Here is a 26395-nt window from a genome sequence, read left to right as displayed (position 1 = left end):
GCTATGGTCCTTGTCATCTCGAGTCGTCTGCCCCTTAAAGCCTGTCTTAGCGCTTCGAGTCAGGGATAAGTGACAGACTACTTGGCTATTCAGCACTAATTCCAGAGGTTAACTCCAAATCAGCTGCTCCTTTTCCCGCTTCTCCCCTCAGGAACCTCACGGGTTGATGATCCTATTCTCTCTTGTAGATCACCATTTTGCACGGTATACTCTCATACCTGCTTTGTTGACGATCCGATCCAGCAAGCTCCCTCGCCTGCTTCCCTTCCTCGTCGTTTTGTGACGATCCAGCAGGCTATCCCCGTCTGCTTCTCGTCCCAGTCCAGACGATCCAGCAGTGACACGTCTGCTTCTCGTCCTTGATCCCAGCTCCCTGGGATACTTACTCCTGTTGTCTTTACTTCGTCCTTCTGGTGGTCGCCTCCAATTTTCACACCTCTGGAGGACAGATATGTTTCAAGCCGTTACTGGACCTATACAGGCCATCAGCCGACACTCTCCACAACACTGTCTCCTTTGGTGATCTACTCAGGGGCTTTCCACCTACCCAATGGCAAAGACTCTCCTTTGGCCAGGATTCTTCCTCGGACCCGACTACACTTCGTCAGGTCCCTGTTCGGGCGCCACGTGTCAGATCCCACTTTTTAGATACACGGCACATGCTCACCCTCCGATGAGTGTGTTTGTGTACAAAACCAGCTCTCCGTCTCTGGGGTCCGACCTTCGTGTCTCCACGGGTATTATCCGGCAGGGCTGCACAAAGGCTGTTCAAACTGGTGGCGAGGAGATTCGTCTAGCTGCTCACTGCCTCCATCCGGACGTCCACCCCGCTGAAGCTGATCTCGCACCCCGGTCGAATAGCCTTCTCAGGAACCAGGATACGAACCGGCCACGCCCGTTAACGGCAGCTCTCCTCTTATGGATCAGGGCTCTTGGAATGTTGCTAGATTTTAAATTTAGTGACTCGTACAGCGAGTCCCCAGGATGTGTTATTTTCATTAAAAACCAGACTAACCTTTTAGAGCCTTTTGATGTTGTACACCCAATAAACTTTAACTTTTACACCTTAAGAAGCATCAATAATCCAATGTCCGAGCCTTAACACTTTAACTGCATGCTTGGAAATTTATTGCAGGTTTTGCAAGTGCCAATAACATAATCAACATAGATTATATGGTGATAATTTCACAACAGTAATTCAAGTATAATTAGAATAATGATTGGCAGAGATTTTTGTTTTTAATTCAATAATTCTGACTGATCTTACTTTGACTGGGACTGGATTGACTTCTTAACAATTTTTTCTAGGAGTGAGGGAAGGAGGTTTTTGAGGTTAGGGTCCCCAGCTCAATGAACTTGATTTCTTCTTCATCAGCTATTAATCGTTAGCTGACCACGATCCTTGTGTGATGTTGTAATCCTTCAGGAAGTTAATCCACATAACAATTTATTCCATCTTCAATCAACCAAAAGTTGATCTAATCCATTCTGGTATGCGGTGATGTTCCTTGAGAGAGAAATTGTTGAACATTCCCCACTCAGACTTAAGGCCAGTGGTTACTCTCCGTTGTTCTGCTACTCCGTGACTGGACGGCCTGAGTAGGAGTTGAAATCTCTCTCAAATGATCTTTTATGGCTCCAATCCTTTCACTCCACGATTCCAATTGATGCTCACAAGATGGTCAAGTCTTGTGATTTCCTCGTAGCAGGGGAGTAGTGTCAACAGCACCTCTCCCTGGAAGAATAACACCGTTTTCTGGTGTTTCAATCAATCAATCAATCAATTTTTTTATATAGCGCCAAATCACAACAAACAGTTGCCCCAAGGCGCTTTATATTGTAAGGCAAGGCCATACAATAATTATGTAAAACCCCAACGGTCAAAACGACCCCCTGTGAGCAAGCACTTGGCTACAGTGGGAAGGAAAAACTCCCTTTTAACAGGAAGAAACCTCCAGCAGAACCAGGCTCAGGGAGGGGCATTCTTCTGCTGGGACTGGTTGGGGCTGAGGGAGAGAACCAGGAAAAAGACATGCTGTGGAGGGGAGCAGAGATCGATCACTAATGATTAAATGCAGAGTGGTGCATACAGAGCAAAAAGAGAAAGAAACAGTGCATCATGGGAACCCCCCAGCAGTCTACGTCTATAGCAGCATAACTAAGGGATGGTTCAGGGTCACCTGATCCAGCCCTAACTATAAGCTTTAGCAAAAAGGAAAGTTTTAAGCCTAATCTTAAAAGTAGAGAGGGTGTCTGTCTCCCTGATCTGAATTGGGAGCTGGTTCCACAGGAGAGGAGCCTGAAAGCTGAAGGCTCTGCCTGCCATTCTACTCTTACAAACCCTAGGAACTACAAGTAAGCCTGCAGTCTGAGAGCGAAGCGCTCTATTGGGGTGATATGGTACTACGAGGTCCCTAAGATAAGATGGGACCTGATTATTCAAAACCTTATAAGTAAGAAGAAGAATTTTAAATTCTATTCTAGAATTAACAGGAAGCCAATGAAGAGAGGCCAATATGGGTGAGATATGCTCTCTCCTTCTAGTCCCCGTCAGTACTCTAGCTGCAGCATTTTGAATTAACTGAAAGCTTTTTAGGGAACTTTTAGGACAACCTGATAATAATGAATTACAATAGTCCAGCCTAGAGGAAATAAATGCATGAATTAGTTTTTCAGCATCACTCTGAGACAAGACCTTTCTGATTTTAGAGATATTGTGTAAATGCAAAAAAGCAGTCCTACATATTTGTTTAATATGCGCTTTGAATGACATATCCTGATCAAAAATGACTCCAAGATTTCTCACAGTATTACTAGAGGTCAGGGTAATGCCATCCAGAGTAAGGATCTGGTTAGACACCATGTTTCTAAGATTTGTGGGGCCAAGTACAATAACTTCAGTTTTATCTGAGTTTAAAAGCAGGAAATTAGAGGTCATCCATGTCTTTATGTCTGTAAGACAATCCTGCAGTTTAGCTAATTGGTGTGTGTCCTCTGGCTTCATGGATAGATAAAGCTGGGTATCATCTGCGTAACAATGAAAATTTAAGCAATACCGTCTAATAATACTGCCTAAGGGAAGCATGTATAAAGTGAATAAAATTGGTCCTAGCACAGAACCTTGTGGAACTCCATAATTAACTTTAGTCTGTGAAGAACATTCCCCATTTACATGAACAAATTGTAATCTATTAGACAAATATGATTCAAACCACCGCAGCGCAGTGCCTTTAATACCTATGGCATGCTCTAATCTCTGTAATAAAGTTTTATGGTCAACAGTATCAAAAGCAGCACTGAGGTCTAACAGAACAAGCACAGAGATGAGTCCACTGTCCGAGGCCATAAGAAGATCATTTGTAACCTTCACTAATGCTGTTTCTGTACTATGATGAATTCTAAAACCTGACTGAAACTCTTCAAATAGACCATTCCTCTGCAGATGATCAGTTAGCTGTTTTACAACTACCCTTTCAAGAATTTTTGAGAGAAAAGGAAGGTTGGAGATTGGCCTATAATTAGCTAAGATAGCTGGGTCAAGTGATGGCTTTTTAAGTAATGGTTTAATTACTGCCACCTTAAAAGCCTGTGGTACATAGCCAACTAACAAAGATAGATTGATCATATTTAAGATCGAAGCATTAAATAATGGTAGGGCTTACGTCTTTGGGATGGTTATGAGTAATTTTTTTCTCTAATAGTTAAAATTTTGTTAGCAAAGAAAGTCATGAAGTCATTACTAGTTAAAGTTAATGGAATACTCAGCTCAATAGAGCTCTGACTCTTTGTCAGCCTGGCTACAGTGCTGAAAAGAAACCTGGGGTTGTTCTTATTTTCTTCAATTACTGATGAGTAGAAAGATGTCCTAGCTTTACGGAGGGCTTTTTTATAGAGCAACAGACTCTTTTTCCAGGCTAAGTGAAGATCTTCTAAATTAGTGAGATGCCATTTCCTCTCCAACTTACGGGTTATCTGCTTTAAGCTATGAGTTTGTGAGTTATACCACGGAGTCAGGCACTTCTGATTTAAAGCTCTCTTTTTTAGAGGAGCTACAGCATCCAAAGTTGTCTTCAATGAGGATGTAAAACTATTGACGAGATACTCTATCTCACTTACAGAGTTTAGGTAGCTACTCTGCACTGTGTTGGTATATGGCATTAGAGAACATAAAGAAGGAATCATATCCTTAAACCTAGTTACAGCGCTTTCTGAAAGACTTCTAGTGTAATGAAACTTATTCCCTACTGCTGGGTAGTCCATCAGAGTAAATGTAAATGTTATTAAGAAATGATCAGACAGAAGGGAGTTTTCAGGGAATACTGTTAAGTCTTCTATTTCCATACCATAAGTCAGAACAAGATCTAAGATATGATTAAAGTGGTGGGTGGACTCATTTACTTTTTGAGCAAAGCCAATAGAGTGTAATAATAGATTAAATGCAGTGTTGAGGCTGTCATTCTCAGCATCTGTGTGGATGTTAAAATCGCCCACTATAATTATCTTATCTGAGCTAAGCACTAAGTCAGACAAAAGGTCTGAAAATTCACAGAGAAACTCACAGTAACGACCAGGTGGACGATAGATAATAACAAATAAAACTGGTTTTTGGGACTTCCAATTTGGATGGACAAGACTAAGAGTCAAGCTTTCAAATGAATTAAAGCTCTGTCTGGGTTTTTGATTAATTAATAAGCTGGAATGGAAGATTGCTGCTAATCCTCCGCTCCGGCCCGTGCTACGAGCATTCTGACAGTTAGTGTGACTCGGGGGTGTTGACTCATTTAAACTAACATATTCATCCTGCTGTAACCAGGTTTCTGTAAGGCAGAATAAATCAATATGTTGATCAATTATTATATCATTTACCAACAGGGACTTAGAAGAGAGAGACCTAATGTTTAATAGACCACATTTAACTGTTTTAGTCTGTGGTGCAGTTGAAGGTGCTATATTATTTTTTCTTTTTGAATTTTTATGCTTAAATAGATTTTTGCTGGTTATTGGTAGTCTGGGAGGCAGGCACCGTCTCTACGGGGATGGGGTAATGAGGGGATGGCAGGGGGAGAGAAGCTGCAGAGAGGTGTGTAAGACTACAACTCTGCTTCCTGGTCCCAACCCTGGATAGTCACGGTTTGGAGGATTTAAGAAAATTGGCCAGATTTCTAGAAATGAGAGCTGCTCCATCCAAAGTGGGATGGATGCCGTCTCTCCTAACAAGACCAGGTTTTCCCCAGAAGCTTTGCCAATTATCTATGAAGCCCACCTCATTTTTTGTACACCACTCAGACAGCCAGCAATTCAAGGAGAACATGCGGCTAAACATGTCACTCCCGGTCTGATTGGGGAGGGGCCCAGAGAAAACTACAGAGTCCGACATTGTTTTTGCAAAGTTACACACCGATTTAATGTTAATTTTAGTGACCTCCGATTGGCGTAACCGGGTGTCATTACTGCCGACGTGAATTACAATCTTACCAAATTTACGCTTAACCTTAGCCAGCAGTTTCAAATTTCCTTCAATGTCGCCTGCTCTGGCCCCCGGAAGACAATTGACTATGGTTGCTGGTGTCGCTAACTTCACATTTCGCAAAACAGAGTCGCCAATAACCAGAGTTTGATCCTCGGCGGGTGTGTCGTCGAGTGGAGAAAAACGGTTAGAGATGTGAACGGGTTGGCGGTGTACACAGGGCTTCTGTTTAGGGCTACGCTTCCTCCTCACATTCACCCAGCCGCCATGCTAAATCGGCTAAGAGCTAGTAGCTACGCTAAGCTAGCGGATTCCTAAAAACACGCAAAGTGAATAATGTGTAAATAATTTAGAGGTGATTCAGCAGAAGGAGTGCTTTAGTTAAGGCACGTAAAGATTACACTGGGAAACAAATCGTAATCTAGATAACTAGATAACTAGCGCAGATTAAACAGCTAACAGATACAGAAAAACACCGCTGTGCTCCGGAACAGGAAGTGATACAATACCGCAGTGAGAGCCAACCACCAGTAGAGGCAAGCAAGAGGGGATCTCACAGGGGATCTCGGGGTCTTTCACAGTTTATATATGTGCTTGACTCTTGTTGTCCTCAGATGATCTTGGTTACCATGGGGACGCTGTTGACTCAAAACCTCCTCCCTTCTCCTTCTACTTTTACTGGAAATCCCCGCAGCCCCTACCTTTAACTTATTTCTCAAGTTCCTCTTTTCTGTTAACACTTTAGCTTTTCTGAGAATTCATTCTTTTAAATCATTTCTTCAAAATCACATCAATCATATTCAATCATTTCATTACAACTCTCTTTCACATAAAAACAATTCATATGATCATATACAAACATTTTCATTCCTTATTATTAATTTAATTTTTACCAACATCTTAATCATTTGATCAGTTGTTTAACATCAGCTTTTCTTGCCCTGCTTGCGACATCTTCTTCACTTCCTCTTTTTCTCTGACTCTGCACTCTTTATGAAAAACAACTCATATAATCATTCATTTCACTTATTTGTAACATACTTTTTCTAATACTTTTTCTAATCAACTCTTAATTTTAATACATTAATACTTCATTTGATCATACTTGTCATGTTAGAATCATTCTTAGACATATTCCATCGTCTTCACCACCGAGTTCATTCCGTGGGCCTCCCCATTTGCAATGGAAAAGTCCGGTATGACCTCACTTACTTCTGGAAGGTACCAAAAACTGTGCAGTTTAATCCAACAGCATGTATATTAATTCCATGGCACGTATTATATTCCAAGATGAAAACAAGCTGAAAGCAAGCTTAAAGTCATCTTTCCTGAAAGAGTTTACTCCAGTGAACGAGAGGGTCGCGTCCCTATGTCTTCGGGTCGGGGACAGGTCTCTCACCGTTGTCTTGACCTACGAGCCGAGTGGCAGTGCAGAGTACCCGACCTTCTTGGAGTCCCTGGGAGGGGTACTAGATAGTCCTCCGACTGGGGACTCCATTGTTCTCCTGGGGGATTTCAACGCCCACGTGGGCGGCGACAGTGAGACCTGGAGGGGGGTGATCGGGAAGCACGGCCTCCCCGATCTGAACCCGAGTGGTGTTCAGTTGTTGGACTTCTGTGCTAGTCACAGTTTGTCCATCATGAACACCATGTTCGAGCACAAGGGTGTCCATAAGTGCACATGGCACCAGGACACCCTGAGCTGGAGGTCGATGATCGACTTTGTAGTCGTATCTTCTGACCTTCGGCCACGTGTCTCGGACACTCAACTGAAGAGAGGGGCAGAGCTGTCGACCGATCACCACCTGGTGGTGAGTTGGATCCGCTGGGAGTGGAGGAAACTGGTCAGACCTGGCAGGCCCAAACGTATCGTGAGGGTCTGCTGGGAACAACTGGCGGAACCCTCTGTCAGCGAGGTCTTCAACTCCCACCTCCGGGAGAGCTTCTCCCAGATCCCGGGGGAGGTTGGAGACATGGAGTCCGAGTGGACCATGTTCTCCACCTCCATTGTTGATGCGGCCACTCGTAGCTGTGGTCACAAGGTCTCTGGTGCCTGTCGTGGCGGCAATCCTCGAACCCGGTGGTGGACGCCGGAAGTAAGGGATACTGTCAAGCTGAAGAAGGAGTCCGACTTATTTTTGTTGGTAGGTGGGACCCCGGAGGCGGCTGACAGGTACCGGCAGGCCAAGCATGCCGCAGCCCGTGTGGTCGCAGAGGCAAAAACTCAGGTCTGGGAGGAGTTCGGGCAGGCCATGGAGGAGGACTATCGGTCGGCCTCGAAGAGATTCTGGCAAACCGTCCAACGCCTCAGGAGGCGGAAGCAGCTCTACACCAGCACTGTTACAGACCAGCTCTTTACGCTCCATTGGGTGCTCGAGGGTTCATGGGAGTTCGCCCAACCAGTCCACATGTATTTTGGGGATCTGGAGAAGGCGTTCGACCGTGTCCCTCGGGGCACCCTGTGGGGTGTGCTCCGGGAGTATGGGGTCCGGGGTCCTTTGCTAAGGGCTATCCGGTCCCTGTACAACCGCAGCAGGAGCTTGGTTCATATTGCCGGTAGTAAGTCAAACCTGTTTCCAGTGCACGTTGGCCTCCGCCAGGGCTGCCGTTTGTCACTGGTTCTGTTCATTATTTTTATGGCAGAATTTCTAGGCACAGCCAGGGTGTAGAGGGGGTCTGGTTTGGGAACCACAGAATCTCGTCTCTGCTGTTTGCGGACGACGTGGTTCTGTTGGCTTCATCAAATCAGGACCTTCAGCTTGCACTGGGGCGGTTTGCAGTCGAGTGTGAAGCGTCCGGGATGAAAATCAGCACCTCCAAATCGGAGGCCATGGTTCTCGACCGGAAAAAGGTGCTTTGCCCTCTTCAGGTCGGTGGAGTGTCCTTGCCTCAAGTGGAGGAGTTTAAGTGTCTCGGGGTCTTGTTCACGAGTAAGGGACGAATGGAGCGTGAGATCGATAGACGGATCAGTGCAGCATCTGCAGTGATGCGGTCGCTGTATCAGACCGTCATGGTGAAGAGAGAGCTGAGTAGGGGGGCAAAGCTCTCAACTTACCGATCGATCTACGTTCCGATCCTCACCTATGGTCATGAGATTTGGCTCATGACCGAAAGAACGAGATCGCGAGTACAAGCGGCTGAGATGAGTTTTCTCCGGAGGGTGGCTGGGCGCTCCCTTAGAGATGGGGTGAGGAGCTCGGTCACTCGGGAGGAGCTCAGAGTCGAGCTGCTGCTCCTCCACATCGAAAGGAGTCAGTTGAGGTGGCTCGGGCATCTTTTCTGGATGCCCCCTGGACGCATTGCTGGAGAGGTGTTCCGGGCACGTCCCATTGGGAGGAGGCCCCGGGGAAGACCCAGGACACGCTGGAGGGACTACATTTCTCGGCTGGCTTGGGAACGCCTTGGGGTTCCCCCGGAGGAGCTCAGGGAGGTGTGTCTGGGTGGCTTTGCTTGAGCTGCAGCCCCCGCGACCCAACTCCGGATATTGCGGAAGAAAATCGATGGATGGATGGATGGTTAGCTCGTGTTTGCTTGGCTACATTCTTGAATTTCTCAGTGCACAAAGTACACTACTAATTCTACTTCACACCCTCCGTAAATCCTGTGTGATGTTGGAAGATATGGTGGCTCTCTTAGAGAGCCGTGTCCGTAAGTTAGAGCAGCTTCTTAGCGCAGTGGAGTTAGATGTTACGGGCACTCCAGATGAGGTTAGTGTTGGGCCGGCTAGCAAGCCCATTAGCATCAGCTTAGAAACGCTGGCTGTGCAGGATGGTTTTCGGACTGTGGCTAGGCGGAGGAAGCCCTGTAGGGCTTGGTGCCCAGTTGTGGCACCCCGATCATACTCGCCAGTGTGAAATGTGAATCAGTTTTCCCCCTTGGATTTACCAGATGTGAATTCTCTGAGCCCACAAGTGACTTCCACTCCTGTCTCCAGGCCGAAACACCGGACTTTAGTGATAGGGGATTCTATCACCCGCAAAGTCAGGTTACAGATGCCGGCTGACGTTAAATGTATTCCTGGGGCCAGAGCTCCCGACATTGCATCTCATCTTATGGTGCTGACACTGCAGAAGGGAAGACAAATGAAGGAACATGACATGAGATAGAGTCACATAGTTATTCACGTTGGCACCAATGATATCAGGATGAAGCACTCAGAGGTCACAAAAATGGACATAGAGAGGACTTGTGACCTTGCCAGAAAGATGTGTCGGCATCAGTTAATAGTCTCTGGTCCCCTTCCCTCCCGGGGTACTGATGAGGCATTTAGCAGGCTGACATCGTTAAATAGGTGGCTGGCGCAGTTTTGTAGACATCAAGGCTTTTGCTTTATTGATAACTGGCCTTTGTTCTGGGGCCGCCATGGTTTGCTGATGCCGGACGGCCTCCACCCTACTGGAGAAGGCACTGCCATCCTGTCTGAGAACATAGATAGAACTCTATAGGGAGGGTAACATTAGGAATCTACAGCAGGCCACGGAGCAGGTGATTAGAGACCCTGCAAGGCTTATGACAAATGTGGGTGTGGAATCCATTAGCTTAGCAGGGAATTTAGTGCAGAAAATCCACTATGGTGATAGTGCAGTTTATTTGCCAGGGAGGGAATTTCAACAAGTTGAGACTGTGGCTTGCTTCTATAGTCATGTCCATAAAAATCATAGAGGGATATGCTTTCCAATCTTAATACCCATTACTATACTGGATGATGTTGAAATTGACGATGGCCCAGTGGTTGTTGCAGCAATAGCAAAGATTTCGTGTCTGCTACCTAAAACGCGCGTGGAATGTCTTAAACCTAAACCTACTTCTAGGCATCTTATATATGCTACTCTGCAACCACCCCTAAACCCAAACAGTTCAACTGTCAACTCCACTGAGGTCCTCAGACTGGGTCTCAAAATCATTGTTGATCAATGATCTAATTATTGATCATCACTTAGATATGATTGGGCTATGTGAAACCTGGCTTAAACCTACAGCTGTCCTTCCCTTAAATGAGGCCTGCCCACCAGCATATACATTTAGTCACGTCCCTCGTGATGCAAAGCAAGGCGGGGGTGTTGTTCTTATTTATAAATCTAGGTTTAGCTTATTAGCTGTTGGGGGTTACAAATATCACTCATATGAGCATCTGATTCTCCGCTCTGCTCAGGATATTACACATTGCCAAGGTCAGAAGAATAAAAATCAGTCGTATTATTTTGTCACTGTATATAGGCCTCCTGGCCCATATTCTGAATTATTAGATGAATTTGTTGCGTTCATCTCTAACTTGTCAACTAGTGTAGATAACATTCTGATCATTGGTGACTTTAACATTCATATAAATAAGCCTTCTGATCCCCTCTGCAAATCATTTATGGAAATTGTGGATGCACTAGGATTTCGGCAATGCATTCAGGATTTGACGCGCATTAGTGGAAATACCCTGGATCTGGTTCTCGCATGTGGTATTGCTGTCACGAATATTGACATCATGCCTCTTACATCAGTGGTGTCTGATCACTCACTTATTAAGTTTACAGTTTCGCTGCCGTGTTTAGTGGAACAACAACCTTAAGTTGAAGTTTCTAGTATTTACAGAAAGTGTGCAATAATTATTACTATTATTATTATCAACAAAAACAAGCATAACTCAAAGTTCTTGTTCGACACGGTGGCAACACTTTTGCATGGACAACCACCTGTTGTTCGCTCTCCTTTTACAGCACAAGATTTCCTGGATTACTTTGGGAAGAAAATAGAAGACATCAGGTTAAACATATCCCGGCATGCCTTAATCCAGCCATGACACCCTGCTATTGATGTGGGCGCCACTACTGAGGTATTACCTACCTAGATCTACCTAGAATTTGACAGTATTTCACTAGGCATGCTGACAAAACTCGTAATGTCAACAAAAAGCACAACCTGTTTATTTGATCCTATACCAACAAAACTGTTTAAGGACCTGTGGCCCACTCTTGGGCCGACTGTGCTGGAAATTATTAATCTTTAACTTCTGGATCTGTTCCTAAATGTTTCAAATCTGCACTGATTAAACCATTACTTAAGAAACCTAATCTTGACCCTAGTGTATTGACAAACTATCGGCCGATATCAAATCTATCATTTTTTTCTAAAATTGTGGAAAAAGTGGTGTCACGGCAGTTCATAGACTATCTTACTGAGAATAATCTCTTTGAGCCACTGCAGTCTGCTTTTAGAAAATATCATTCCACAGTGACGACTCTCACTAAAGTGGTGAATGATCTTCTGCTTACAATGGATTCGGACACCACTACGGTTCTGTTGCTGTTAGATCTCAGTGCTGCATTTGATACAGTGCATCATCATATTCTACTTGATAGGCTGGAAAATCATTTTGGGATTACTGGAAGTGCCCTTGCATGGCTGACGTCATACTTGACATGTCGTTCTCACTGTGTTTTGTACAGTAACACTACCTCTAACCTTAGTGACATGAAATTTGGGGTTCCACAGGGGTCTGTCTTAGGCCCCCTGCTTTTCTCCCTTTATATAGTACCCCTTGGGCACATATTGCAGCGTTTTGGGATTACCTTTCACTGCTATGCAGATGATACTCAGTTATACATGCCGATAACTGCTGGTAATCTTGTTCACCTAAAATCCTTAGAAGATTGCCTTTCAGCAGTGAGAAGTCTAGAAACTTCCTACTTTTAAACTCTGATAAGATTGAAATGATGGTTCTTGGTCCAGTGAGACATCTGCATCAATTTGACCAGTTAACGCTCAGCCTCGGCTCGTGTGTCATACATCACACTGACAAAGTGAGGAACCTTGGGATAATTTTTGATCCTTCATTGTCCTTTGGCCTCCACATTAGAAATATTACTTGGACTGCTTTCTTCCACCTGCGAAATATAGCGAAGATTCGTCCCATCCTGTCTATGGCTGATGCTGAGACCCTGATCCATGCATTTATCTCTTCTAGTTTGGACTACTGCAATGTTCTATTTTCTGGTTTACAGCAGTCTAGCATTAGGGGTCTCCAATTGGTTCAAAATGCTGCAGCCAGAGTTTTGACATGAAGCAGAAAGTTCAACCACATTACACCCGTTTTGGCATCCCTTCTGTTGTGTGGGCCGCTGAAGATGAGATACTGCTGGTCCACCACCAGAGGGCGCCCTGCCTGAAATGCGGGCTTCAGGCACGAGAGGGCGCAGCCGCCTCCAGGGAGCAGCCGGGAGTGGCAGGTGCCACTCATCATCATCATCAACCCCGTAAAGGCCAGACAGCATCTCCACCTCGCTGCCGAGATATTGTCTTACCTTCTTGGTATTACTCTCAGCCGTGTTTGGTGCCCAACGCACGTGATCTCTTCTGAACTGTTTGCAGGTGTCCTGATTCTTGCTACTTGAAGCTGGAGGCTCGGTTCGCGGATAGTGGAGGAGCGACGTCTTTCACTCCTCACTCCGAACTCCAATAAGTAGTGACTCAGACTCTGCATAAACTGTGTTCTTGTTTCGGAGGTGGAGGTGTTTTTCCCACCAGAAAAAGGAGAGACTGTTTGCTGACTGTTTTACTGGGCGTGTACACACACACACTCACCATTAACTGTTTTTGCTTCCTGCCAGCAGTACCAGATCTGACAGCTGGAGACGGTGGCCACCTGGGGACTCGGGACTTGGCGGCTCCAGTATACTCCAGATCCGCTGGCAGTGGAAATCGTGTGGGATCCGGCTCTTCTCTGGACAGACGTCTTCTATCCTCGAGCCTGCCCGCACGTCACCTTTGTATATTTGACTGCATTCCAAAATCTGCAGTTGTCTGTATTTCGTTGTGCACATTTCACAACAGTAAAGTGTTAAACTTTTGGCTCATCCATTGTCCGTTCATTTACGCCCCCTGTTGTGGGTCCGTGTCACTACACTTTCCCAACAGGATATCTCGGCCAACGTCATGGATTCCGAAGGGCGTCAACCATCAGTTGAACAACCAATGGAAGAGCAGGGTGCACGGGCGCCAGCAGGAGACGTGGTAGGTGAGTTGTAGCAAATCCTCACCGCCTTCACTGCTCGGTTGGATTTAATGACCGAGCAGAACGTCATACTCAATCGTAGGATGGAGGCTGTCACCGCACAGGTGGAAGTGCGCACACAGGGCGTGGCTGCAGCTCCTCCTCCTGCTGTCCTGGTGCCAAATATAGACATTCCAATGGTCGCTCAACGAACTCCCCCCCCCCCCAACACCGTCCACTGAAGCATACATAAGTCCCCCGGAACCGTACGGAGGCTGTGTGGAAACGTGCGCAGACTTCTGGATGCAGTGTTCGCTCGTCTTTCCACAGCGTCCGGTCATGTACGCGTCAGACTCCAGCCGGGTGGCTTATGTAATTAATTTGCTTCGAGGTGAGGCATGCGCCTGGGCTACGGTGCTCTGGGAGCAGAATTCACAGCTCCTAACGACGTATACTGGGTTTGTGAGGGAGTTCAAACAGGTTTTTGATCATCCAAATAGAGGCGAGACCGCTTCAACAGTGCTACTGTCTATGAGACAGGGGCGTCAGAGTGCAGCCGAGTATGCAGTCGACTTCCGCATCGTGGCTGCGAGGTCCAGCTGGAATGCTGCTGCACTCCGTGCCACCTTCGTAAACGGACTGTCGTCGGTCCTAAAGGAGCACCTGGTGGCTAAGGACGAGCCGCGGGACTTAGACGGGATCATCGACCTGGTTATACGATTAGACAGTTGGTTAGAAGAACGTCGTCGGGAGCGAGACGAAGGACGTGGCCGGGCACGCGCCGTCCCTCTCCCTTCCGGGTCCGAAAAGGTTCCGCCCTCCCCACGCTCCACAGCCTCAGTGCTCCGTGTGGTTACAGCTCCCCCTGCTGACGATGCTATGGACACGAGCAGGGCTAAATTGAGAGCTTCCAATAGACAGAGGAGACTGGCCCGTGGGGAGTGTTTCATCTGCGGCTCGAGTGAGCATCTGCAGAAAAACTGCCCCAAGCGGTTAAACACCAACGCCCGCCCTTAGAAACTGGGCTAAGGGTGGGCCAAGAAATTCACGTGGGAGACACACGCATATCTGCACGTCTCCCAGTTACGATCCTGAGTGGGGATCTAACCCTTCAAGCCCCAGCACTGGTGGACACGGGGTCGGAAGGGAATCTGCTGGATAGCAGATGGGCAAGGGAGGTAGGGCTCCCTCTAGTGGCGCTCCCTTCACCATTGAAGGTGCGGGCACTAGATGGCACCCTTCTTCCTTTAATTCAATTCAATTCAATTTTTTTTTTATATAGCGCCAAATCACAACAAACAGTTGCCCCAAGGCGCTTTATATTGTAAGGCAAGGCCATACAATAATGATGTAAAACCCCAACGGTCAAAACGACCCCCTGTGAGCAAGCACAGACACAACCACTCACAAGACACAACCAGTAACTCTGGTACTGTCTGTGAATCATCGGGAGGAGATAGAGTTTTATGTGACTCCTTCTACCTCCCGTGTAATTTTGGGCTTCCCATGGATGATTAAACACAATCCCCAGATTGATTGGCCGTCTGTGGTTGTGGCTCAGTGGAGCGAAACATGCCACCGGGAGTGTTTAGGATCCTCGGTTACCCCCGGTTTGACTGCTAATGAGGATGTCAAAGTTCCCCCCAATCTGACGGCGGTGCCTGAGGAGCACCACGATCTTGCTGACGTCTTCAGCAAAGATCTGGCACTCACTCTTCCCCCACACCGTCCGTATGATTGCGCCATTGATTTGATCCCGGGCGTTGAGTACCTGTCCAGCAGGCTGTACAATCTCTCACGTCCAGAGCGAGAATCAATGGAAACCTACATCCGGGACTCATTAGCTGCCGGTCTGATCCGGAACTCCACCTCCCCGATGGGTGCTGGTTTCCTTTTTGTGGACAAGAAAGACGGCGGACTCCGTCCATGCTTTGATTACAGAGGGCTGAACGAGATTACGGTTCGCAACCGATACCCTTTGCACCTGTTAGATTCAGTGTTCATGCCCCTGCATGGAGCCCAAATCTTCACCAAACTCGATTTTAGGAATGCATATCATCTGGTTCGGATCCGGAAGGGAGACGAGTGGAAGACGGCATTTAACACCCCGTTAGGTCACTTTGAGTACCTGGTCATACCGTTCGGCCTCACTAACGCCCCCGCAACATTCCAAGCTTTGGTAAATGACGTCTTGCGGGACTTCCTGCACCGATTCGTCTTCGTATATCTGGACGATATACTCATCTTTTCCCTGGATCCTGAGACCGATGTCCAGCATGTACGTCAGGTCCTGCAGGCGGTTGTTGGAGAACCGGCTGTTTGTGAAGGGCGAGAAGTGCGAGTTCCACCACACCTCTTTGTCCTTCCTGGGGTTCATAATCTCCTCCACTCCGTCGCCCCTGATCCGGCCAAGGTTGCGGCGGTGAGAGATTGGCCCCAACTGACAAAAGCCGTAGAAACTAACAGTTCCTCGCTTTACAAAATTTCTATAGGAGGGTTTCATCAAGGGCTATAGTCAGGTGGTTAGTCCCCTGACAGCCCTGACCTCCTCTAAGTCCCCTTCACCTGGTCGGATCGGTGCAAGCAACGTTTAGGGAGTTGAAAACTTCGTTTTCGACTGCACCAGTTGTGTGCAGCCCGATCCTAGCCACCAGTTTGTGGTTGAAGTGGATGCCTCGGACTCAGGGGAAAGGAGCCATGCTGTCTCGCCAGAGCGGGGGAGTCCGACAAGGTTCTCCACCCATGTGCCTATTTTTCACGCAGGTTGACCCCGGCAGAGTGGAACTATGACGTGGGCAATCGGGAACTCCTTGCGATGAAAGAGGCTCTTGAGGAGTGGAGACATCTGTTGGAGGGAGCCGCGTTACCATTTACAGTTTTCACGGACCATCGGAACCTGGAGTATATCAGGACCGCCAAGCGGCTGAACCCCAGGCAAGCCCGCTGGTCACTGTTCTTCGGGCGTTTTGACTTCCGGATCACCTACCGCCCTGGGACCAAGAACCAAAGATCTGACACCTTGTCCCGGGTTCACGAAGAGGAAGTCAAAACCGAGCTGTTGGATCCACCAGAACCAATCATCCCTGAGTCCACTATCGTGGCCACCCTCACCTGGGACATGGAGAAGACTGTCCGGGAGGCCCTGGCATGGAGCCCGGGACCGGCCTGAAGAACTGTCTGTACGTCCCCCCAGAGGCCAGAGCTGCAGTCCTGGACTTCTGTCACAGTTCCAAGCTCTCCTTACACCCAGGGGTGCGAAGAATCGTGGCAGTGGTCCGGCAGCGCTTCTGGTGGGCGTCCATGGAGACTGACATCCGGGAGTACGTCCAGGCCTGTACCACCTGCGCCCGGGGCAAGGCAGACCACTCAAAGACTCAAGGACTCCTTCAGCCGCTTCCAGTGCCTCATCGCCCCTGGTCACACATTGGCCTGGACTTTGTCACGGGCCTCCCGCCGTCCCAGGGCATGATGACCATCCTCACGATAGTGGACCGATTCTCCAAGGCGGCCCACTTCGTGGCCCTCCCGAAGCTCCCAACAGTCCACGAGACAGCAGACCTCCTGGTCCACCATGTCATCCGTCTGCATGGGATACCAACTGACATTGTCTCGGATCGTGGTCCTCAGTTCTCCTCTCAAGTCTGGAGGAGTTTCTGCAGAGAACTGGGGGCCACCGTGAGCCTCTCGTCAGGGTATCACCAACAGATGAATGGACAGGCAGAGCGGGCTAACCAGGAGCTCGAACAGGCCCTTCGCTGTGTGACATCCACGCACCCGGTGGCCTGGAGTGACCATCTGGCCTGGATCGCGTACGCTAATAACAGCCAAGTGTCCTCTGCCACCGGCCTCTCCCCGTTTGAGGTGTGCCTGGGGTACCAGCCCCCATTGTTTCCAATGGTGGAGGGAGAAGTCGGTGCATCCTTGGTCCAGGCCCACCTACAAAGATGCCGTCGGGTGTGGCGCACCGCCCGTTCTGCCCTGTTGAAGGCCCGGACGAGGGCCAAAGCCCATGCAGACGGCCAGCGTTCCCCGGCCCCTGCATACCAGCCCGGGCAGGAGGTGTGGCTGTCAGCGAAGGACATCCCCTACAGGTGGACTCCCCTAAATTGAAGGACAGATACATTGGCCCGTTCAAGATTCTCAAGGTCCTCAGTCCAGCCGCAGTGAAGCTGGGAGCTGGAGCTTCACTGCGGATCCACCCAATTTTTCACGTCTCCAGCATCAAACCACACCACACCTCACCCCTCTGTACTCCCGGACCGGCGCCGCCTCCTGCCCAGATCATCGACGGGGAGCCAGGCATGGACAGTTCGCAGGCTCCTGGACATCCATCGGAAGGGCCGGGGGTTCCAGTACTTGGTGGACTGGGAGGGGTATGGACCTGAAGAACGCTCCTGGGTGAAGAGGAGCTTCATCCTGGACCCGGCCCTCCTGGCCGATTTCTACAACCGTCACCCTGACAAGCCGGGTCGGGCGCCAGGAGGCGCCCGTTGAGGGGGGATCCTGTTGTGTGAGCCGCTGAAGGGGAGGTACTGCTGGCCCACCACCAGAGGGCACCCTGCCTGAAGTGCGGGCTTCAGGCAGGAGAGGGCGCAGCTGCCTCCAGGGAGCAGCCGGGAGTGGCAGGTGCCACTCATCATCATCATCAACCCCATAAAGGCTGGACAGCATCTCCACCTTGCTGCCGAGATATCGTCTTACCTTCTAGGTATTACTCTCAGCCGTGTTTGGTGCCCAACACACAGGATCTCTTCTGAACTGTTTGCAGGTGTCCTGATTCTCGCTACTTGAAGCTGGAGGCTGGGTTTGCGGATGGTGGAGGAGTGATGTCTTTCACTCCTCACTCCTCAGTCCGATAAGTGGTGACTCAGACTCTGCATAAACTGTGTTCTTGTTTCGGAGGTGGAGGTGTTTTTCCCACCAGAAAAAGCAGAGACTGTTTGCTGACTGTTTTACTTGGTGTGTACACACACACTCACCTTTAACTGTTTTTGCTTTCTGCCAGCAGTACCAGATCTGACAGCTGGAGACGGTGGCCACCTGGGGACTTGGGACTTGGCAGCGCCAGTATACTCCAGATCTGCTGGCAGTGCAAATTGTGTGGGATCCGGCTCTTCTCTGGACAGACGTCTTCTATCCTCGAGCCTGCCTGCACGTCACCTTTGTATATTTGACTGCATTCCAAAATCTGCAATTGTCTGTATTTCGTTGTGCACATTTCACAACAAACTTTTGGCTCATCCATTGTCCGTTCATTTACGCCCCCTGTTGTGGGTCCGTGTCACTACACTTTCCCAACACCTTCACTGGCTTCCTGTTCCAGTGAGATCAGATTTTAAGGTTCTGCTACTAACCTATAAAATTATTCATGGACTGGCACCTTCCTACCTAGCTGACCTAATTAAACCTTACGTATCGGCCCGGGCTTTACATTCTCAGGGTGCAGGACTACTTTGTGTCCCTAAGGTGAATAAGAAGTCTGCGGGTCACAGAGCTTTCGCTTATCATGCCCCTGTTCTGTGGAATGATCTCCCTGCGTCAATACAACAGTTAGATTCTGTGGAGACTTTCAAGTCCAGACTTAAGACGCACTTATTTTCCCTTTCATATGGCTAGCATACTGGTACAGTTTTGTTTTACGCTTTTTACTCTTTTAATTCATTTATTAGTAATTGGAGCGGGCCGCGGCCTCAACTTTACCTAAATTCTGGGTCTCTTAGTGAAGTTTAGGGCTAGTGGCCAGCGATCACCTTAGTATTTCTCTGTTTTTCTTGTTGTTTAATGCTGGTAAATTATACAGTATTTTTTTGTCTTTCTGATGCCTGATTCTGTTTTTTCTCTCTGTTTAAGGTGCAGCTCCATCCAGAGATGGGAGTTGTATTCATGTTGGCGATCCTCCTGTCATGTGCGCCAATAGCATTTCTTGTATATTCGTCCGGGAATTGTTCTGTAATTTATGTTTGTAGCATGGCCCAAGCAGAGGGTCACCCCTTTGAGTCTGGTCTGCTTGAGGTTTCTTCCTCAGAGGGAGTTTTTCCTTACTGCCGTTGCTCTGGGGGCTGGTAAGGTTAAGCCTGGTTCACACGACAGGATTTTAAAATTATCTTTAGCCCTCTGATCCCCTCTGCAAATCATTTATGGAAATTATGGATGCATTAGGATTCCAGCAATACATTCAGGATTCAACACACATTAGTAGAAATACCCTGGATTTGGTTCTCACACTTGGCATTGCTGTCACATATATTGACATCATGCTTCTTGAATCAATGGTTTCTGATCACTCACTTATTAGGTTTACAGTTTCACTGCCATGTTTAGTCGAACAACCACCTTAATTATCATTGCAACAATGCATCAACTCTTCAACTACAACTGAACTCAAAGCTAGACTGCCTGATATCTTAGCTTCATGTTTGGAAAATGCCCAATCAGTAGACAGTCTTGCGGATAGTTTAATTTCAGGGCTCAAAACTACACTCAACATGATTGCGGCACCTTTCTTAAAACCACACACCCCCTAACCACAGTCACCTTGGTTCAATGACTACTTGCGTGATTTCAAGCATAAGGCTAGAAGTCGAGAATGAAAATGGTGTAGTTCAAAATTAGAAGTATTCCACCTTGCGTGGTGTGATGCTATCTTAGACTATAAGCATGCATTACTGGCTACAAAGCGAACCTATTACTCTGATTTGATCAGCACAAACAAGCATAACTCAAAGCTCTTGTTTGACACGGTGGCAACACTTATTTATGGACAACCACCTATAAGTCACTCTCCTTTTACAGCACAAGATTTCTTGGATTACTTTGAGAAGAAAATAGATGACACTAGGTTAAACATATCCCAGCATTCCTTAACCCAGCCACTACACCCTGCTATTGAGGTAGGTGCCATCACTGAAGTTTTCCCTAGATTTACAGAACTTGATAGTATCTCACTAGGTATACTGATGAAACTTGTACCATCTACAAAAAGCACAACCTGCTTATTTGATCTGATACCAGCAAAAACTGTTTAAGGACCTGTGGCCTACTCTTTGGCCAGTTGTGCTGGAAATTATTAATCTGTCATTAGCGTCTGGATCTGTTCCAAAATGTTTCAAATCTGCAGTGATTCAACCATTACTTAAGAAATCTAATCTTGACCCTTGTGTATTGAAAAACTATAGGCCAATAACAAATCTATCATTCTGCTATAAAATTCTGGAAAAGGTGGTTTCACAGCAATTTGTGGACCACCTTACTGAGAATAATCTTTCTGAGCCACTGCAGTCTGCTTTTAGAAAGTATCATTCCACAGAGACGGCACTCACTAAAGTGGTTAATGATCTTCTGCTTACAATGGATTCGGACACCACTGCACTTCTGGTGCTGTTAGATCTTAGTTTTTGTGGGCTGCCTGTTCTGTTCTGTTTTGCTGCTGCTCCTCTCTTCTCCCTCTGTCAAGGATTTTATATAGTTCATGCTTATATTATCATTTATTTCCTTTTATGACTACATGTACTTTTCCTCTTTGTGAGAAGAGGAGGTTTTAAAAAGAAAGACTTGTTGTCTGCATTCTTCTTGATTGAGCAAACTATTTTTCATTTTGCATAAGTGCCTTATCCTGTTTTTGACAAACCACAAGGCTCATGTTGCAGGAATGGAAGGTTCCAGCCGCTACCTTGCTTTGCTGTCTCCCCCATGCAGACATGACTCATGTGTAACCTCTCCCTGACTGTCCTTGTTTGTTTTTTCTCATGTTGGTGAACTAAATAAAAAGCCGAGCCAGAGGAGGAGATTTTAGGAGAGCTTTGGAGCTGAGCACGTACAAGCTACTACTGCCCGCTCCTACTCTCCTCCTCTGCGCAGAGCATAAAATATATTTGCATCTCTCTGACTGGTTTCTTTACAGTGTCTGTGCCTCTCATTTCTTTAAAACAGGGTGCAGACCCAACAGTTTTTCCTGGCGTCCCTGGTTTTTCCTGGCGCCCAATGTGGGGCATCGACAGATCTTCTCGAGCTAACGACGGGAGACGCACCGCTGACAGCGCGCACTGAAGAAAGTCCTGAGGAGTGAATTCTCCATTGGGCCGGTGACCATAGACGTCCACCTCCGCTCGCCGTAGTAGATTGACGACGCCTCCGAAATGAGAGGTGCAACAAATTAACATAATTACTGCCTGCCTGTGAGGATAAAATACGTTAACTTGAGCAATAAAGTGCTGGGTAGGGAGTTAGAGTCTCTGGTCCTGCCGGCACATTTGACGGAGGGGTTCGAGTCCCCATCCGGAATAAAGTGCGGGGGAGGGAGCTAGAGTCTCCGGTCCTGTCGGCACATTTGGTGGAGGGGTTCGAGTCCCCATCCGGCTAAGAAATACAGGACAAGTAAAAATAAAATTTGCTAGAAGCAGTGACATTACCATCACACCTGGCATTATGTAAATGCGCAGCCCACACCAGAGGCACAGATTTTGTCTCCAGAGGAAACTGTCTCGCAGACAAAATAGCGAAAGAAGCAGCAGCTGGTCGATATGGCACTTCTTCTATTTACACAGCTCAGACAGACAATGAACCATTAATAGACTCTGGCCTTTTACTGGATATGCAAAAACAAGCACCAACACAGGAACGAAATCTGTGGTTGAAAAATGGGGCAACCCCAAACCCCAAAGGACTTTATTGTGTACATAACAAACCCATCCTACCCAAAAGCTTATTCAAAGCAGCTGCACTTGAAACACATGGCTCAACACATGTGTCGACAGGGGGGATGGTACATATGGTAGACCAACACTTTACTACCTATGGATTTAATTTATACTCAAAAACTTTTGTAAAGCCTGTGTTACCTGATTGAAACACAACCCACAGGGAAATATAAGACCCCGGAGAGGGCAATTCCCAAAACCACAGTATCCTTTTCAAATTGTTCATATGGACTTTATTGAACTAAATCGATGTGGACCTTATCAATACTGTCTAGTATTAATTGATGCTTTTTCAAAATGGGTAGAAATCGTTCCATCACAAAAAGCAGATGCTTTAACAGTAGCAAAAGCACTGTGTAAGACAATTATTCCGTATTATGGAATACCAGAGACATTGTACAATGATAATGGAACACATTTTGTAAATGAAGTTGTACAAAGAGTAGCAGAACACATGAAAATTAAGTTAAAACATCATTGTGCTTACCACCCACAAAGTGCAGGATTAGTGGAAAGGACAAATGGCACAATAAAAACAAGATTAAGGAAATGTATGGAAGAGACAAAACGAACCTGGATTGAATGTTTGGACCTAGAAAATTGTATATGAGAATAACACCAACACCATCAGGTTTAACACCATTTGAGATACTTTATGGACGACCATATCGTCTACCAATTTTTGACATGCATACTAAAACAGCAGATGAGGAACAAACATTAGCAGATTTTATGAAAAAGACATTAACACAGAAAGAGACAACTCAAACACATTTACTGCTGAATAATTCTGATCTTCCACAGGACGGCCTTCCAGTAGTCCAACCAGGAGACTGGGTGTTCATCAGAGTGATTAAGAGGAAGAACTGGTCCAGTCCTCATTGGGAAGGTCCATACCAAGTGCTGTTAATAACACCAACTGCAGTAAAGATAGCAGAGAGATCAACGTGGATACATCTAAGTCACTGTAAGATACAGCGTGTGTTGGCTGCCTCCACAGTGTAAGGGGAAGTCTGGCTACAAAGGGAGTCTATTTAATTAGCAATAGATTGTCTCAACGCCAGTGAAGCAGGGAGATCCTTGCACTATTAGGTGAGGTTGGTTAACAACACTGTATCCTAGCAATCATGACTGAACTACAGCAGACCCCGGAGCGGCGTGCTCAGCGCCGCTGTTGCCAGACTGTTGGTAGGGCAGCCGGTTGCGCTGTGACCTTAGTGTGTTTCATGCTCCTCGGATTCCTGGCCTGGTGGTTGACCCAAGAATTGAAGCTCACTGTGGACCGAGCCAGAGAACAACGAAAGCAACGTCAGAAGAGGTTTATTCAGAATGCGAATGAGACAGATGGACACCCTCATATATACCATACTAATTCGTGGTACAGATATGTTCATTTATTGGCAATGGAATTACATGTTACTAATTGTAAAGGTTGTTCGCATATGCCTATATCCTCAACACACCCAGCTCTGATGGCTAAACCATACTCCGCTAGGCTGACAGAATGTCTTATCATACAGATGCATAATCAAACTGTATTTCAGGGACAACAGTTCTCAGCTGATCTGACAAGACGTAATACCACTTGTTTCAATGCAACCACTTTTATGTTAGGGACTCCAACAGACGATGTACAAGCGTGCCCAAGTGCTGCTCCATTGACTAGACTGAAGGGAAACGCAAAAATATCATCACACGTTAAATTGTCATCACAACAGCCATTCCCGATTTGCTTTTACGGAACAGGGAATAAAACTGTAGGTAAAATTAGGAAACGTCTGTGTACCCAAACTTAGGTTTTATCAAATGATTTAAGCCTAACCAAAATATATTTTGAGAATGATACTTATTTTCATCGCATTAGACGTGGATGTAATCATACAGGCTCCTGTCCATGGGGAACGGATGAATCGTGTGCTTATGTTAGTAAGTTTTTGCTACCACCTATAAATGGTACTCCGGTGTATGATGACATCTATTGGCTTTGTGGTTCCAGGCTGTACATGAGTCTCCCACCAAAATGGGGTGGGGTGTGTGCACCTACCCAGGTGACTGACCATACATATGTGGTAGAGCCAAGGACCTCCACAGAGAAGAATGGCAGCACCAGACGGAAGAGATCAATATACCCAGATGTGTTGCAACGTGATCACATGTGGGGCTCGGATGTACCGGAGGACCAAAAGTTGTGGTCTGTAGGAGATAAAATAGCACATTCACTGTTCCCCTGGATAGGAGTGGTAAAAAATTCATTAATGATTGAAACTCTGAATTATCGACTGGGTCTGTTCATGAATGTATGAGAAAATAGTAACAGCCCAAAACACAGAGATCGATGCCTTACGTACCATGGTGATGCAAAATCGCATGGTTTTAGATTTACTCACTGGATCACAAGGAGGAGTCTGTGTGATGCTTAACACCACTTGTTGTACTTTTATTCCAGATTCAATACATTCTGTTGATGTACAAGATGCGTTACAAGAACTGACCAAGTTACGCGATGTAATGCACAAGGACACTGTAACTGTTACACACTGGGATCCCTGGTCCTGGTTGACTTCAGGACCATGGTGGCAGTTGTTACTGAAAATGATGACACCAGTTATTGTAGTCCTAATTCTGATTGGACTTTGCATGTGTTGTGTGATCTCTTGTATCAAAACAATGGTTGACAAAATGGTTTCAAATATATTTGTGCAATGTAATCTGGCTTTCCAACAAACTATGCCAAAATATCAAGCATTGAAACAGTCAGACCTTAGTGGAGAAAACTATAATGACTGTGTTGAGAATTATGATGATATTGAAAAGCCCATAATTCCAGTTTAAGCTTGAACTGTTGACGTGATAAGTTAACACACTCTTAGCCTATGAAGCTTTAGCTGAAAATGTAATAAGACAAGTTGTTAAAGTGGACAAATTTTCTATTGAAGTGTGTTTTGGACATGACAAATTTATGTAAATAAACGATAAACAGGGAGGATTATGTCAAGGATTTTATATAGTTCATGCTTATATTATCATTTATTTCCTTTTATGACTACATGAGATGACAGCAGATATCTCCATGGACAATACATCAGCATTAGTACATCTGATGGCTGCAAAGAAAACCTGCACCCTCATGGCGTTGGCGTTGCGTTATTGAGGCTTGTTTGTATCCACGCTGTGTCTGGTTTCTGTGCCGAACGTAAGGCCTGAAAGGAGTTTCTGTAGTTGGGACTGTTTACACTGAGACTGCTACCTGCTGCTTTGGACTTGAATTAACAGTCTTTTTCAAGACTTTTTTACTTTTTTACCTTTTTACTTTTTTTTTTACTTTTTTACTGTGCTCCAACGCCTAAGGAAGACCTCTAACGGTCGAAACATCGCGACGGAGCACTTTTATCTGCTAACTTTCATCAGCGTTGGCAAGCTAACTAGCTTGCTAACGCTTTCGTTTTTTATTTATTTATTTTTTTTTATTTTTCTCTTTTGGCGCTGTTGTCGTGCGTTGCCTGTGCTGCTTCATGGCCTGTTTGGTGCCTTGATTGGGGCACTCCTTCTGCTGAATCACCTTTAAATTATTTACACATTATTCACTTGTGTGTTTTTAGGAATCCGCTAGGTTGCGTAGCTACTAGCTCTTAGCCGATTTAGCATGGCGGCTTCTCCTGTCTCTCCCGCACTTTTCTGCTCTGGGTGTGAAATGTTTAGTTATTCCTCGGCCTCCTTTAGCAGTAACGGTACTTGTAATAAGTGCAGCTTATTCGTAGCTTTGGAGGCCAGGCTGGGCGAATTGGAGACTCGGCTCCGCACCGTGGAAAATTCTACAGCTAGCCTGGCCCCTGTAGTCGGTGCGGACCAAGGTAGCTTAGCCGCCGCTAGTTCCCTCCTGGCAGATCCCGGGCAGTCGGGAAAGCAGGCCGACTGGGTGACTGTGAGGAGGAAGCGTAGCCCTAAACAGAAGCCCCGTGTACACCGTCAACCCGTTCACATCTCTAACCGTTTTTCCCCACTCGACGATACACTCGCCGAGGATCAAACTCTGGTTATTGGCGACTCTGTTTTGAGAAATGTGAAGTTAGCGACACCAGCAACCATTGTCAATTGTCTTCCGGGGGCCAGAGCAGGCGACATCGAAGGACATTTGAAATTGCTGGCTAAGGCTAAGCGTAAATTTGGTAAGATTGTAATTCACGTCGGCAGTAATGACACTCGGTTACGCCAATCGGAGGTCACTAAAATTAACATTAAATCGGTGTGTAA

This window comes from Thalassophryne amazonica, chromosome 4 (genome assembly GCF_902500255.1).
Source record: "Thalassophryne amazonica chromosome 4, fThaAma1.1, whole genome shotgun sequence".
NCBI classification, from domain to species: Eukaryota; Metazoa; Chordata; class Actinopteri; order Batrachoidiformes; family Batrachoididae; genus Thalassophryne; species Thalassophryne amazonica.
The sequence above is the reverse complement of the archived record's forward strand: the minus strand, read 5'-3'. Positions refer to the sequence as shown.